General features: G+C 37.4%; 1 protein-coding gene and 1 long non-coding RNA gene across 2 annotated transcripts in view; one reads left to right on the top strand and one right to left on the bottom strand.

Moving 5' to 3' along the window:
• GPC5 (glypican 5) overlaps window positions 1-13,695 on the bottom strand; it is a 1,453,242-nt gene that overhangs the window by 478,469 nt on the left and 961,078 nt on the right. The window lies entirely within an intron of this gene.
• Window positions 6,816-13,695, top strand: part of LOC129049579 (uncharacterized) — a 36,318-nt gene continuing 29,438 nt past the window's right edge. Inside the window, exon 1 of the long non-coding RNA XR_010136809.1 lies at window positions 6,816-6,920. This is a non-coding gene — a long non-coding RNA (uncharacterized LOC129049579). The remainder of the gene's footprint in view (window positions 6,921-13,695) is intronic.

Here is a 13,695-nt window from a genome sequence, read left to right as displayed (position 1 = left end):
AGGAGCGGACAACATGTTGTAATAATGGAATTATTTCCTTGTTTTATAACATAATACAGGCACAAAAATAGTAACTGAAAATGTTCAAGGAGTTCACCGAGTTCAGATAGCTTTTCTTAACAATGACTGAAGTGATCTTTAAGCCTGAGAGTAATTACTTGAGCCCACAGTACTCAAACAATATTTCTCCTTTTTAGTTTCTCTGTCTCCCAATACAATTGGCCTCAACACAAAAAAGATCCTCTACAGCAAAACAGGACAGAAATATAACAAGGTCAAGGTTGTGGTCACATATTTGGCATGTGGCATTTAGTGGATTTACTCCCACTTCAAATATTTTCAGTAATGGGAAGTGGAATCCAATGAATAAAAAATAAATTATCTGATCTATATTATAATTTTCAAATGTCACAACAAACAGTAGTTTGACTCAAAATAATTCTATTTAATCGAGAGGAGTGTCACTGATATCATAAAAAGAAAGTATATAAAGCTTGGTTAAAATTAGTAATGTTTTGGAAGATGAAGGTTGTTTATAGATATTTGTAATATCCTGAAATATTATATCAGATTTTCACATTTTAAAAATTATATAATATTCTATTTCACAGAAAATAAACTTTTTGCTAAAAGTTTGCAATCTAGGGTCTTAAAAAAAATTGAAGGCTACTGTAACAGTGTTCTACTGCTGCTGTAACAAATTACCAAAAATTTAGCCTCTTAAAAGAAATGATCATCTCATAGATTTGGTGGGTCAGAAGTACAGAGGCCTCTGCTAGGTGCTCTGCCTAGAGCGTCGCAAGGCTGAACTCAGTGTCGACAGGGCTGTGTTCCTCTCTGGAGAACCCAGGGGAGGATTTCTTTCTTATTCATTCAGATTGTTGGCAGAAGGAAGCTCCTTGTGATTGTAGGACTGTGGTCACCGTTTTCTTGCTGGCTGTCACCTGAGGGCCATTCTCCACTTCTAGAGGTAATCTGCATTCCTGTCCAAGATCCTTCCTTTATCTTCAAAGCCAGCAGTGGCAGATTGAGTCTCTCTTATTCTTTGAGACCCTGCTGCTATTTCTTCCTTTACATCTTTCTGACATCTATTGATATGGTTAGGATTTTTGTCCCCACCCAAACCTCATCTTGAATTGTAATCCCTATGTGTTTAGGTGATAGTGAGTGAGTTCTCACCAGATCTGAAGGTTTTATAAGGGGATCTTCCCCCTTCGCTCAGCACTTCTCCCTCCTGCTGCCTTGTGAAGAAGGTGCCTTGCTTCTCTCTCACCTTCCACCATGATCATAAGTTTCCTGAGTCCTTCCCAGCTATGCAAAACTGTGAGTCAATTAAACCTCGTTCCTTTATAAATTACCCAGTCTTGGGTATGTCTTTATAAGTAGTGTGAGAATAGACTAATACACCCATATTTTTGATACTCTGAAAGCATACTGCTGCTTTCTTCTTCTATTTTACAAGCCCGTATGATTACACTGGGCCCACCAGATAATCCAGGATAATCATTCTAAGATATCACCATAATTTCTTAAAATCCCTTTGGCCATGTAATGTATCATACATGGAAATAACACCAGAGGATAAAGAATATGGAAGCCAAAATCCTGCCTACCACATTTAGTTCACAAATAATGAAATAACATACTAAATGCAAAGAAACAAATGCTAATCAGTTTTTGGTGATGAAAAACAAGAAGGTCTTGTTTTGTTTTGTTTTGCTTTGGTTTTGGACATGGTGTCTCACTCTGTCGCCCAGGCTGAAGTTCAGTGGCGTGATCTCAGCTCACTGCAACCTCTGCCTCCTGGGTCCAAGCAATTATCCCTGCCTCAGCCTCCCAAGTAGCTGTGACTGCAGGCGCCTATCACCACACCCAGCTAATTTTTGTATATTTAGCAGAAACGGAGTTTCACCATGTTGGCCAGGCTGGTCTCGAGCTCCTGATCGCAGGTGATCTGCATGCCTCAGCCTCCAAAAGAGCTGGGATTACAGGTGTGAGCCACCCACTGCGCCCAGCCAAGATCTTTACCAAAATAAATGTGTTCTGAAATATAAGTTTTGGTGTTTAAGAAAACAATATGAATTTCCAACAAAATATAATAAACTAATCATATAAAATATATCTTATAAAAAATTAAACTCTTTTGGGTAAAAATAGTCATGATACACTCAATGTACTATGTACAGTAGTTACCTTCTAAAAGAGTAAAACATCTAAACAAATCCCTAGTAAATGGAAAACTTACTATTTTTTCAATCATATTTGGAAGTGACTCTGAGTTAATTTTTCATATATTTTTTCCATTTAACAGAATATTAGATAGAGATGATTGACAAGCTGTTTTTTTTTCTGTTTCTTTGTATCTTTGAATCTTTAAAGCAAACCACTAATGTCTTGGTTTTAGAAAAAATTAAGTAGGTGGAGGTTTTAGCCCATATTAAGGAATCATCAATTTTGCTGACATAATAGGCTTGCTTATCCCATCTAGCAATAACTCCAAGGTATTAATTCTCTGTGGATTTTACAGTTCAGAAACTACAAATCTATTGACCACATTATGGAAAATAAATTAAGCAGTTTCTGTCAAGGCTCAGAAGGTGAATAATGCAATCCTCCTGCTAAAACTCATGCACCTAAGAACCAGACACTGTCACAATGGACTAGAAAAAAATACATTTTTAATGACTTCTCCTAAATAAATGTCCATGAAACACTGACCTTGCAGATATTCCTGCGTATTTCATCAAGATATTTCCTATTCATCTTTTGTATGTATTTCTGAGTTTGTTTTAATCAAATTAATTTTCTAAGAAACTAATCAGCCTTGACTTGAAAGACGGTTTTAGTGATTCTAACAGAGAAGGAGCGATCTAAGGAGAGTATTTACTTATTCACTAAAGTGGTCTTAAAAGCGAACCTGCCTATAAACACTAATGAGATGAATCATATATAAGCACCATACTACACAGGTTTATTAACTATTTGTTGACTTCCCTTAATAGAATCGTAGAGTTAACATTTAAAAGTAGACAGTAAATTCTTGTTGGCCCTTGGTAGAGGACTTATTTCAGTATCTTGAAAAAATACACTATAAAAATTAATTCCAGTTACTATATGTAATACAACACACGCAAAGATAAGGAAAGGAAATGTTAATGGTATGTGATTAGGCAGTAACCTGCGAGCATTTTTATGATACGAAGATCTGAGATTTGGTGTCATCACCGCTTATTCATTTATATTGACATTCATCAAGCAATAGTTCAAACCTCATAAAGTAGTTTTCCTACAACAGTTTGTAATATTCATCTCCACTGTATCATTCATTCAGGCTTTGCTTATTGAGTGCATACTGTTCAATTTACTATATTGAATACCAAAGAGAAAACAACAACGAAAACATTAAAAACAGCTCTAGGCTGAAGGTGGTGGCTCAGATCTGTAATCTCACACTTTGGGAGGCCCCAGTGGGAGGATCACTTGAGGCCAGGAGTTCAAGACCAGCCTGGCCAACATGGCAAAACCCCATTTCTACAAAAAAATTTAGCCAGGCATGGTGGCACACACCTGTAATCCCAGCTACTCAGGAGGCAGATACATGAGAATTGTTTGAAACTGGAAGGCAGAGGTTGCAGTGAACTGAAATCACACCACTGCATTCCAGCCTGGGTGAAAGAGAAAGACTCCATCTCAAAAACACACAACACACACAAAAAGAAACTAAATACAGCTCTCAAGGTGCATTGATGATATATTCACAGCTAATGTTTAACTATCATATCTTTTTTACTAATTGAAATCTTTTTGAGAATAGAGTTTACATCTTATTTGTTATTGTGAATGAATTTCTTTTGTGAATGAATACATCCAAACATTACCTTGACAAATACCAGTAAGACAGTATACAGCTGGAGAGAAAACGCAATAGACTCATGCTTGACTGCACCACTTCACAGTTTTTCCTCTCATACTTAAAAAATGATAACAGAAAGCCAATAACTACCCTTCTCCCTAGAAAACCAAAGGGAATTCTTCCTACAAAAATGCATATGCCTGGCTTCAGTTAATTAGTCATATATCAGGCCTTCAAAGGAACATAAAGTTAATACAATCTTTTACAGCAGTTTGAGTTGTATTTTGCACATGTACTATTCAATTACTAACACAAATTTCATAATTCAGATCAAAATTTCAAAATAGCATTTCCACATTTTAACTTTCAGGTTTTTAAGACAGTCTCGCTCTGTCACCCAGGCTGGAATGCAGTGGTACGATCTTGGCTCACTGCAACCTCCAAATCCCAGGTTCAAGAGATTCTCCTGCCTCAGCCTCCTAAGTAGCTGGGATTACAGGTGCCTGCCACAATGCTGGGCTAATTTTTGTATTTTTAGTAGAGACAGGGTTTCACCTTGTCAACCAGGCTGGTCTTAAACTCCTGACCTCAAGTGATCCGTCCACCTCAGCCTCCCAAAGTGCTGGGATTACAGGCGTGAGCAACCGCGCCCAGCCCTATTTAATCTTTAGAGTTGTATTTCTGAGGCTAGGAGTATAGCCTCCAGTTGTATTTCTGAGGCTAGGAGTATAGCCTCCAGTTTATTAGTGATAATAAAAGGTTTTAGGGCTGGGCACGGTGGCTCACACCTGTAATTCCAGCACTTTGGGAGGCCTAGGTGGGCGGATCACTTGAGGTCAGGAGTTCAAGACCAGACTGGCCTACATGGTGAAACCCTGTCTCTACCAAAGATACAAAAATTAGCCAGGCGTGGTTGAGGGCACTTGTAATCCCAGCTACTCAGGAGGCTGAGGCAGAAGAATTGCTTGAATCCGGGAGGCAGAGGTGGCAGTGAGCCGAGATCACGCCACTGCACTCCAGGCTGGGTGACAGAGTGAAACTGCCTCACCACCTGCCCCCGCCACACACACAGACACAAAAGTCTGTACTTTAGTAATTTGAATGGTTTACTGTTGACCATTCCCACAAGTGTAACTGATCAACTTCAGAAGAAGGCCTATCTTGGAACTCCACCCATCTGCACTGTCATCATTTCCAGTACTGAGGAAAACTCAGCACCTTCCAATTTTTTATATTTCATTCCAGGTCACTAACACTCAAGGGAAATTGTGTTTTTCACAAAATTGCCTTACAAGTGAGGGAGGGAAAGGGAAAATGTTTTTAAATGTTTTACTTCTTCACGTTAAATCATTCTATTTACACAGTTAGATAAAGATATAAATTTAGAGTTTTTAGATCTTTGGGGATGAAGGTAAAAATGGTAAAATTATTTTCAGCAGAGAAAAATGGCATTATCACTAAATTTGTCATATATTGGGTACAAAATATCTCTTACCAATCTCACCCTTACATCACTAATATGAAACAGGTAAAAAATGGCAACAGTTTGGACAGACAAAAGCTAAAATAACAAAATGCTTTTGTTGTTGAAGATATTGGTAAGCAAATCCGTTACAAAGAAAATTCTTCATAGAGGAGTTTTATGGTAACAGGCTCTTCTGTGTAAATGATCTAATATCTTCTAGAAGATCACTGTAAAGGAAAGCATCATGCTTATTAAAATTAATTATTGTTTGCATGTAATATTAAGATCATTTACAAAATAACATGGAACATAAAATAAATGAAGTCTCATGGCTATGAAAATGCCACTCCCTGTTTTAAAAGCAGATAGCTTAGTATAACCGGCTATCTGCCTGAGGATTTTTTTATTAATGTGATTTTCCCATTTTCCATTTTGAATTTAGTTGTTTCTTGGTGTGCCTTACTAGTGCAGACTTTGACATGTAGTAACAAATTGAATAGATTGTTAATATAACTGTCCTGTCTGAAATAGGTATAAATAAGAATTCAGTCAGTCTGGAGAAATTCAAACTATGCTTTGAAGAAAAATAAACCTAGGTAGCAATAACGCTGAAAGTACACCAAGTAAACTGCAAATTAAATATTTTGTAATAGGTCAATTCCAAAATCCCCTATCTTACTTTCCAAATAAGAAAATTTTATTCATATCTCTGATATGTACACTAGTCTTGAAGTGTTAATGCCAGTGTCTGAATAACACTATCAGAGTTTCAATCAAAAAATGAAATTTGTGTTGATGTTGAAGTGACATTTTTTCTTAAGTGTAGTGATGAATTTACTAGGCATATGAAGGAAAATAATCCTCTATCTTTTTCTCTGAAAAATATTTAATGGAACAGCACTGTAGCTGTAAATGCTGGTGGCCTTAGCTTTAAATTGAAATGTCAGATATAGCACCCAAATCTGAGAATATCTGTTCAGATAATACATTTTTAAAAACAAAGAAATCTGAGTTGCCCTTAAAAAAAGATGTTTTAACATCTACTAGTGCATTCAAGATGTAAAGAATTTCAGAAAAATAAACTTCTTAATCATGCAATAATGCTAAGGTTACTGTAACTTGCCGTTAGTTGTGTTTGCCTGTATCAAAGTTATGTATGAGGGATCCATTCCTCCTAGTACTGAGTTGCTAGGCAAGTGGAAAACAAACATATTTTTAAATTGGAAAATCTCTCAGATCATAGTGGGGAGAATAAATGAGAGAACCAGGCAAGACCAGAATTAGAATACAGAGAATCTTGCTGCTACAAATGTTATTTGTAATGAATAATCTCAAAGCTTTACTTGTTGTCTTTCGTAATATCTACAATCATGTGCCAAATGCAATGTTTTGGTCAACAACAGACCACCTATATGACAGTGGCCACATAAAATCATAATACAGCTAAAAATTCCTATCACCTAGTGATGTCATGACCATTGTGACATCATAGCAAGACGCACTACTCGTGTGTTTGTGGTGATGCTGGTGTAGACAAACCTACTGCTCTGCCACTTGTACAGAACTATAGCACATACAATGATGTTCACTGCATAATACTTGGTAAGTGACTACATTACTGGCTTAAATATTTGTTATACTGTGCTTCTTATGGTTATTTTTGAGTGCATGCTTTTCTTTTCTTTTTTTTTTTTTTTAAGATAACTATAAAACAGCCTCAGGCAGGTCCTTCAAGAAGTATTCCAAAAGAAGACATTGTTACCATAGGTAATGATAGATCCATGCATGCAATTGCCCCTGAAGACCCCACAGTAGGACAAGATGTGAAGGTGGAAGAAAGTGGTATTTATGATCCTGACCCTGTGTGGACCTAGGCTAATGTGTTCGTCTTAGATTTTAACAAAAAATTTATAAAGTAAAAAAAAAAGAAGAAAAAATTTAAAAATAGAAAAAAGCTTGTAGAATAAGGATATCAAAGACAGAAAATTTTTTTATACAGCTATGCAACGTGTTTGCGTTTTCAGCCAAGTGTTATTACAAGAGTCAAAAAGTTTTAACAATTAAAAGTTTAGAAAGTAAAAATGGTAGAGTAAACTAAGGGTAATTTATCATTGGAGAAAGAAAGATATTTTAAAAGTCTAAAGTAGTGTCCTAGGCCTTCCCATCCACTCACCGCTCACTCATTAACCTGCCCAGAGCAACTGTCAGTCTTGCAAGCTCCATTCATGGTAAATGCCCTATACACCTGTAACACCTTTTATCTACTATATTTTACTGTACCTTTTCTATGTTTAACTATGTTTAGATACACAGATACTTACCATTTTATTATAATTGCCTACATCATTTAGTAGAATAACGTACTATGCAGGTTTGTAGCATAGGAGCAACAGGCTATATCACACAGCCTGGGTATGTAGTACCCTACACCATCAAGGTCTGTGTCAGTATACTCTATGCTGTTCGCACAGTGACAAAACCGCCGAACAATGCATTTCTCAGAAGGTAGCGCCATCGTTAAGTGATGCGTAACTGTATTTATATATTTTGCTTATAGAATATACTTTGTGTCATTATTCACATGGGGATACACTCCCTATGACAGAGGAAAAGAGTTTAAGGAAATCTCTTTGAAATGTATACAAAAGATTTTACAAAACTTGCAAACCACCAATTGCTTATTCCTTATTCTCATGGAGCTGATTGGTAAAAACAAAGGGAAGCACTGACTCATAGCAAGTCTCTTACAGACCTATTTAAGATCAATGCTAAATCCTTTATTGGAAAGGTGGAAAAGATAAAAATGCCTTTTATTCATTTATTTATTTTATTTATTTATTTATCATTTTTGTTTGAGACGGAGTCTCTCACTCTGTCGCCCAGACTGGAGTGCAGTGGCACGATCTCGGCTCACTGTAAGCTCCGCCTCCCGGGTTCACGCCATTCTCCTGCCTCAGCCTCCCGAGTAGCTGGGACTACAGGCACCTGCCACCACGCCCGGCTAATTTTTTGCATTTTTAGTAGAGACGGGGTTTCACCGTGTTAGCCAGGATGGTCTCCATCTCCTGACCTCGTGATCCGCCCGCCTCGGCCTCCCAAAGTGCTGGGATTACAGGCGTGAGTCACCGCGCCCGGCCAAAAATACCTTTTAAACTTGAATGTTAAATCTCAAAAGTACAAATATGTCATAATCTCAAGATCTGAACTTAGTGTCTTCTATGACTTATGAAAATTAGGAAACTATTATTTTAAAACAAAGTTCACACCTTATGATAGCTGGAAATAATTCAATTGCCATTGTGTATTTCTAGCGTTTCTTCAGAAAACATTGGGTACTTAACTTTATATCAAGTATAGTGTTCCTCACTGGAGGGCAAAAGATAAATTAGTATATATTCAGATAAACCCTGTAGGGTATCTTTGCAGACTATTACCCATGCATTCCTCTGAATTCCACAGTATTCATAATTTCTGACATAGAGTGTAGCTAGATTTTTCTCTTTTAGGCTTAATTTTCAATTTACCAATTTATATGCTTAATAAAATTCTTCTCAGCTCTTTTAAAAAATATATACATCTTCGATTTCTCTTAGTCATGAGCATGTTTTCCTCTACTCTCTCAAACATGTGAGGAATAATTATAATCACTGTTTTGGCATTCTTGTCTTAGTTCAATCATCTTTTTCAGCTCTACATCTGTTTATATCCATCTATCATCTATCTCTTGAATATACATAATATTTTTCTGTTTCTTTGCTTTTCTGTATTTATAACTGTATGCCGGACATTGTTCATTGCTGGATTTTTATGCCCTCTATGATGTTAACCTTTGTTCTGGCATTCAGTTAAGTTACCCAAAATCAAGTGATGTTTCAAGGCTTGCACTCAAGTTTTATTAAAGCAGGTACAAATAGCTTTTGTCTAGGGTACGGGTCCCCAAAACCCCCAGGCCCTGGACTGTACCAGGCTGCATAGCAGGAGGTGAGCAGCAGACAAGCAAGCATTATCCACTGAGCTCCCCACCTCCTGTTAGATCAGCAGCAGCATTTGATTCTCATAGGAGAGAGAACTCTATTGTGAACTGTACATGCGAAGGATCTAGGTTGTGTGCTCCTTATGAGAATCTAATCTAACTAATGCCTGATGATCTGAGGTGGAACAGTTTCATCCTGAAACCATCCCTCCCTCTACCCTCCATCCCACGGAAAAATTGTCTTCCACGAAACCAGTCCTCGGTGCCAAAAATGTTGGGGACCTCTGGTCTAGGGCCAGATTCTTAAGGTGATAACCTTTTGACAATTTTATCCGGTAGCCCAGTAACACATGTATTACAAGATTTTTACTCTAGCTGGTGGAAACAAGAACTATTCCTAGTCCTGTGGGAATTGTTTTATTACTTTTAAGTGTCCCCCCAACACCCAGCCCCACTTTTGGTAGTTACCTCTCACGCTTTTGCAAATCATTACTGACCCAAAGGCTTAAGGAGATTCTCTCTTCAGATTTCCTTATTACCATGAAACTCCTTCCTCTCTGGTAGTCTGCTCCACAAATGCTGGTCATTTTGGCCCCTGTAAACTCTAGTCTCTTCTTCCTCAACTCTGCAAGATTGTCAGGCTCTGATGAGGTGTCCCACCCTGCGCAATAGCCTGAAAACTCCAGGTAGTGAGGCAAGGCCCCTATTAATCTATCTTGGACAGAAGTGGAAGCACAAGCCATATGTTAAATAACCTGCATTAAACTAATATTGACCAAAGAACTAAGGAGATATTCTTTACCCCTAACAACACAGAGATTTGTTTTTCACCTGAAGAGAAGTGTAAAATTGAGCAAACGGATTTTCAAGCCTGAGGAAAATGTTTCTTATGTTTTCAAGACCTTCTAAGACTTGCACCTGGGTTCCCGGCAATGTGAGAAATCAAAGGGCCGTCAAAACCTATGCCTCTGCTGGGGTGAATTATGTGCTGAAATTTGCAAAGGCAGGGGAAGAATTTTTAGTGACAGTGGTCACGAAAGAAGGATATATAACCTTCACTTATAACTGAGACAGGTAACTGGAATTTTCAATTTCTTTCTTCATAGAACAAAATCTTGCCATAGTTTATCAAACATGTTTGCCTCCCTTGTTGGAGACTGAAAAGAGCTAGTAATAGTCTCTTTGTTGTCATATCTTAATAAGACCAAAGGATCTTTTAACCCTTCATCAAAAGTTTCATTTATAATGTTTCCATAAATTTGTCTTGACTTCTAACTTCCTTCACTATAATAACAATACCCACTGTGTACAAGCTTCCTTATCCACGGACTGGACACAGTTTGAAAAGAAGCAATTCTTACAGTCTAATAAAAAAGGAAAACACTGCAAAATGGATGCACAAACTCACAAACATATCTGAAACAACAACTTGAAGTTATAAAACATGGAAAACTTTCACTGGGTAAATTAGAGGATGAAGTAGTAAGATATTGTTTAATTATTCTACATGACTTTTACCCAAGCTGAAGAGTTAATACTAGTAATAATAGTTATTATTTTTGATCCTAGTATCATGGTTGATACAAATCTGCATCTACAAGATTTTTTTAAATGTTCCTAAGAGCTGTAGAAAAAAATCAAAAATTGAATTTAAACCTGGGTGTCTTACATTTATGTTACAAAAGCTCATTAGCTGTTGGTCATTAGCTTCTTATGCTATCATCCAGTCAGGTAAAGAAACACCAAGCAGAACACTGAGAAGTAAGACTTTTCTTACCAGCTAATCCGCCTATGAGTCATTACATATAGTTGTATAATCTGTCGAGGTTTTCTTGAGCCAGGTATTTGGCTTCAGTTTATTGATAAATTATCAGCACCCTCTTTCTTTTCAGGCAGTCTTTCCACTCCTAAAAGGCAAGAATCTTACCCTCCTCTTTAGCTGCCTGCATCTCAGTACTCAAGTGCTCTGTGATGGTTGATCCTCCAAACCCACCCACTAAGTCCCATTCTCCACTCCTCCTCAGACATTGATATACTAGTAGACAGGTGTTTGGAAACAGAAAAACCTTTCTTACCTGCTCAACTCATGCTCTCTCATAAGCCTGCTAGCTTTGATCACCCACAGGCTGGCTATTGGTCAAAATCTAGATCCATATATCTTAAAGCAACTTAAAGGCTTTAGAATTTAACTACCTTTTTAACTTTCCAGAATAGGAGGCCAAGTCAGAGACAAGCTAAATGACCCGTTCCAGGTAAGCCAGCAATAGAATTGTCCAGATAGAAGTCAAAGTTACGTCTTCTGATTCCAACTCTAATTCATAGGTCCCCCCTACCCGACCCACAAGATGTTTCAAGCTGTGGCATGTAAAGAAAACATGTGACCAAAGTTTTCTTTAGCATCCATTGTTTTTTTTTCCTTTATTTGAATTAGCAAACATTATTTAAAAATTAAGAATATTTCCATAAAAATGGAGATGTTGTTTTCCTTAAGTAAATGGCAGATTCAGCAACAATGGCTGCATTTCCATATGGCAGCCATCTGCTACAACTAAGAGAATAGTTCTAATTTCAGTGTCCAGCATTCCTTGTTGTCACCCTGGCATAGAGGCTGAGTTTGAATTGTCATTTGTTATTTTATGTCAAGCTCATGTCACTCTCTTACATGACTAGGTTGCCCCACAGGCATTTACGTTTGAGACCTTTGTAACATACGCTATTTATTTGCTCTCTGCAATACAGTGTTAATTATATGCTGGGTCAGAGTATTAAAAAATTGATGCAGAGGAATGCTAGTGATATTTGTAAGATGATTTTGTATCCTGAAACTTTGCTGAAGTTGTTTATGAGCTGAAGTAGCTTTTGAGCTAAGACTATGGGATTTTCTAGATATAGAATCGTATCATTTGCAAACAAGGATGGTTTGACTTCCTCTCTTCCTTCTTGGATGCCCTTTTTTTCTTTATCCTGCCTGATTGCTCTGATCAAGACTTCCAACACTATGTTGAATAGGAGTGGTGAGAAGGGGAATCCTTGTTTTGTGCCAGTTTTTAAGGGAAATTCTTCCAGCTTTTACCCATTTAGTATGATATTGGCTGTGGGTTTGTCATATAAGGCCCTTATTAATTTGAGGTATGTTCATTCAATATGTAAATTATTGAGAGTTTGCAACATGAAACGATGTTGAATTCTATCAAAAGCCTTTTATGGATCTATTGAGGCAATCATGAAGTTTTTATCTTTAGTTCTGTTTATGGGATGGATTCACATTTATTGGTTTGCATACATTGAACCAACCTTACATCCCAGAAATAAAGCCTACTTGATTATGACGGATTCGATTTTTTGATGTGCAGCTAGGTTCAGTTTGGGTTTGCAAGTATTTTGTTAAGGATTTTAAAATGCTGGAAGGCACCCTAGGCAATACCATTCTGGACATAGGAACTGGAAAATAATTCATGACAAAGATGCCAAAAGAAATTGCAACAAAAGCAGAAATTGACAAAATGCGATCTAATTAAACTTAAGAGCTTCTGCACAGCAAAAGGAAATATCAACAGAGTAAACAGACAACGTACAGAATGGGAGAAAATATTTGCAAAATATGTGACAAAGGTCTAATATCCAGCACCTATAAGACACAAATTTACAAGAAAAAAACAAACCACCTTGTTAAAAACTGAGTGATATGGTTTGAATTTGTGTCCCTACCCAAATCTCATGTCAAATTTTAATCCCAAGTTTTGGAGGAGGGTCCTGGTTGAGGTGATTGAATCATGGTGGTGGATTTCTTCCTTGCTGTTCTCCTGATAGTGAATGAGTTCTCACAAGATCTGATTGTTTAAAAGTGTTGTGGCACCTCCGCCCTCTCTTCCTGCTTCAGCCATGTAAGATGTGCCTCCTTCCTCTTTGCTTTCTGCCATGACTGTAAATTTCCCAGTGTCTCCCCAGCCGTGTTTCCTGTACAGCCTACAGAACCATGAGCCAATTGAAGCTTTTTTCTTTATAAATTACCCAGTCTCATGTAGTTCTTTATAGTAATGCGATAATGAAGTAATACAGAACATTGGTACTGGGAGTGGGGTATTTCTATAAAGATACCTGAAAATGTGGACACAGGTTTGGAAGTGGGTATTGGGCAGAGGTTGGAACAGTTTGGAGGACTCAGAGGAAGACAGGAAGAACAAGGAAGGTTTGGAAATTCCTAGGATTTGTTAAATTGTTGTGATCAAAATGCTGATAGTGATATGGACAATAAAGTCCAGGGTGAGGTAGTCTCAGATGGAGATGAGGAACTTATTGGGAACTGGAGTAAAGGTCATTCTTGCTATGCTTTAGCCAAGAGACTGGTGGCATTATGTCCCTGCTCTAGAGATCTGTGGAATTTTGAACTACAGAGCGATAATT

Source organism: Pongo abelii, chromosome 14, assembly GCF_028885655.2.
Source record: "Pongo abelii isolate AG06213 chromosome 14, NHGRI_mPonAbe1-v2.0_pri, whole genome shotgun sequence".
NCBI classification, from domain to species: Eukaryota; Metazoa; Chordata; class Mammalia; order Primates; family Hominidae; genus Pongo; species Pongo abelii.
Note: the sequence above shows the minus strand (reverse complement) of the source record. Positions and strands in the feature narration are given on the sequence as shown.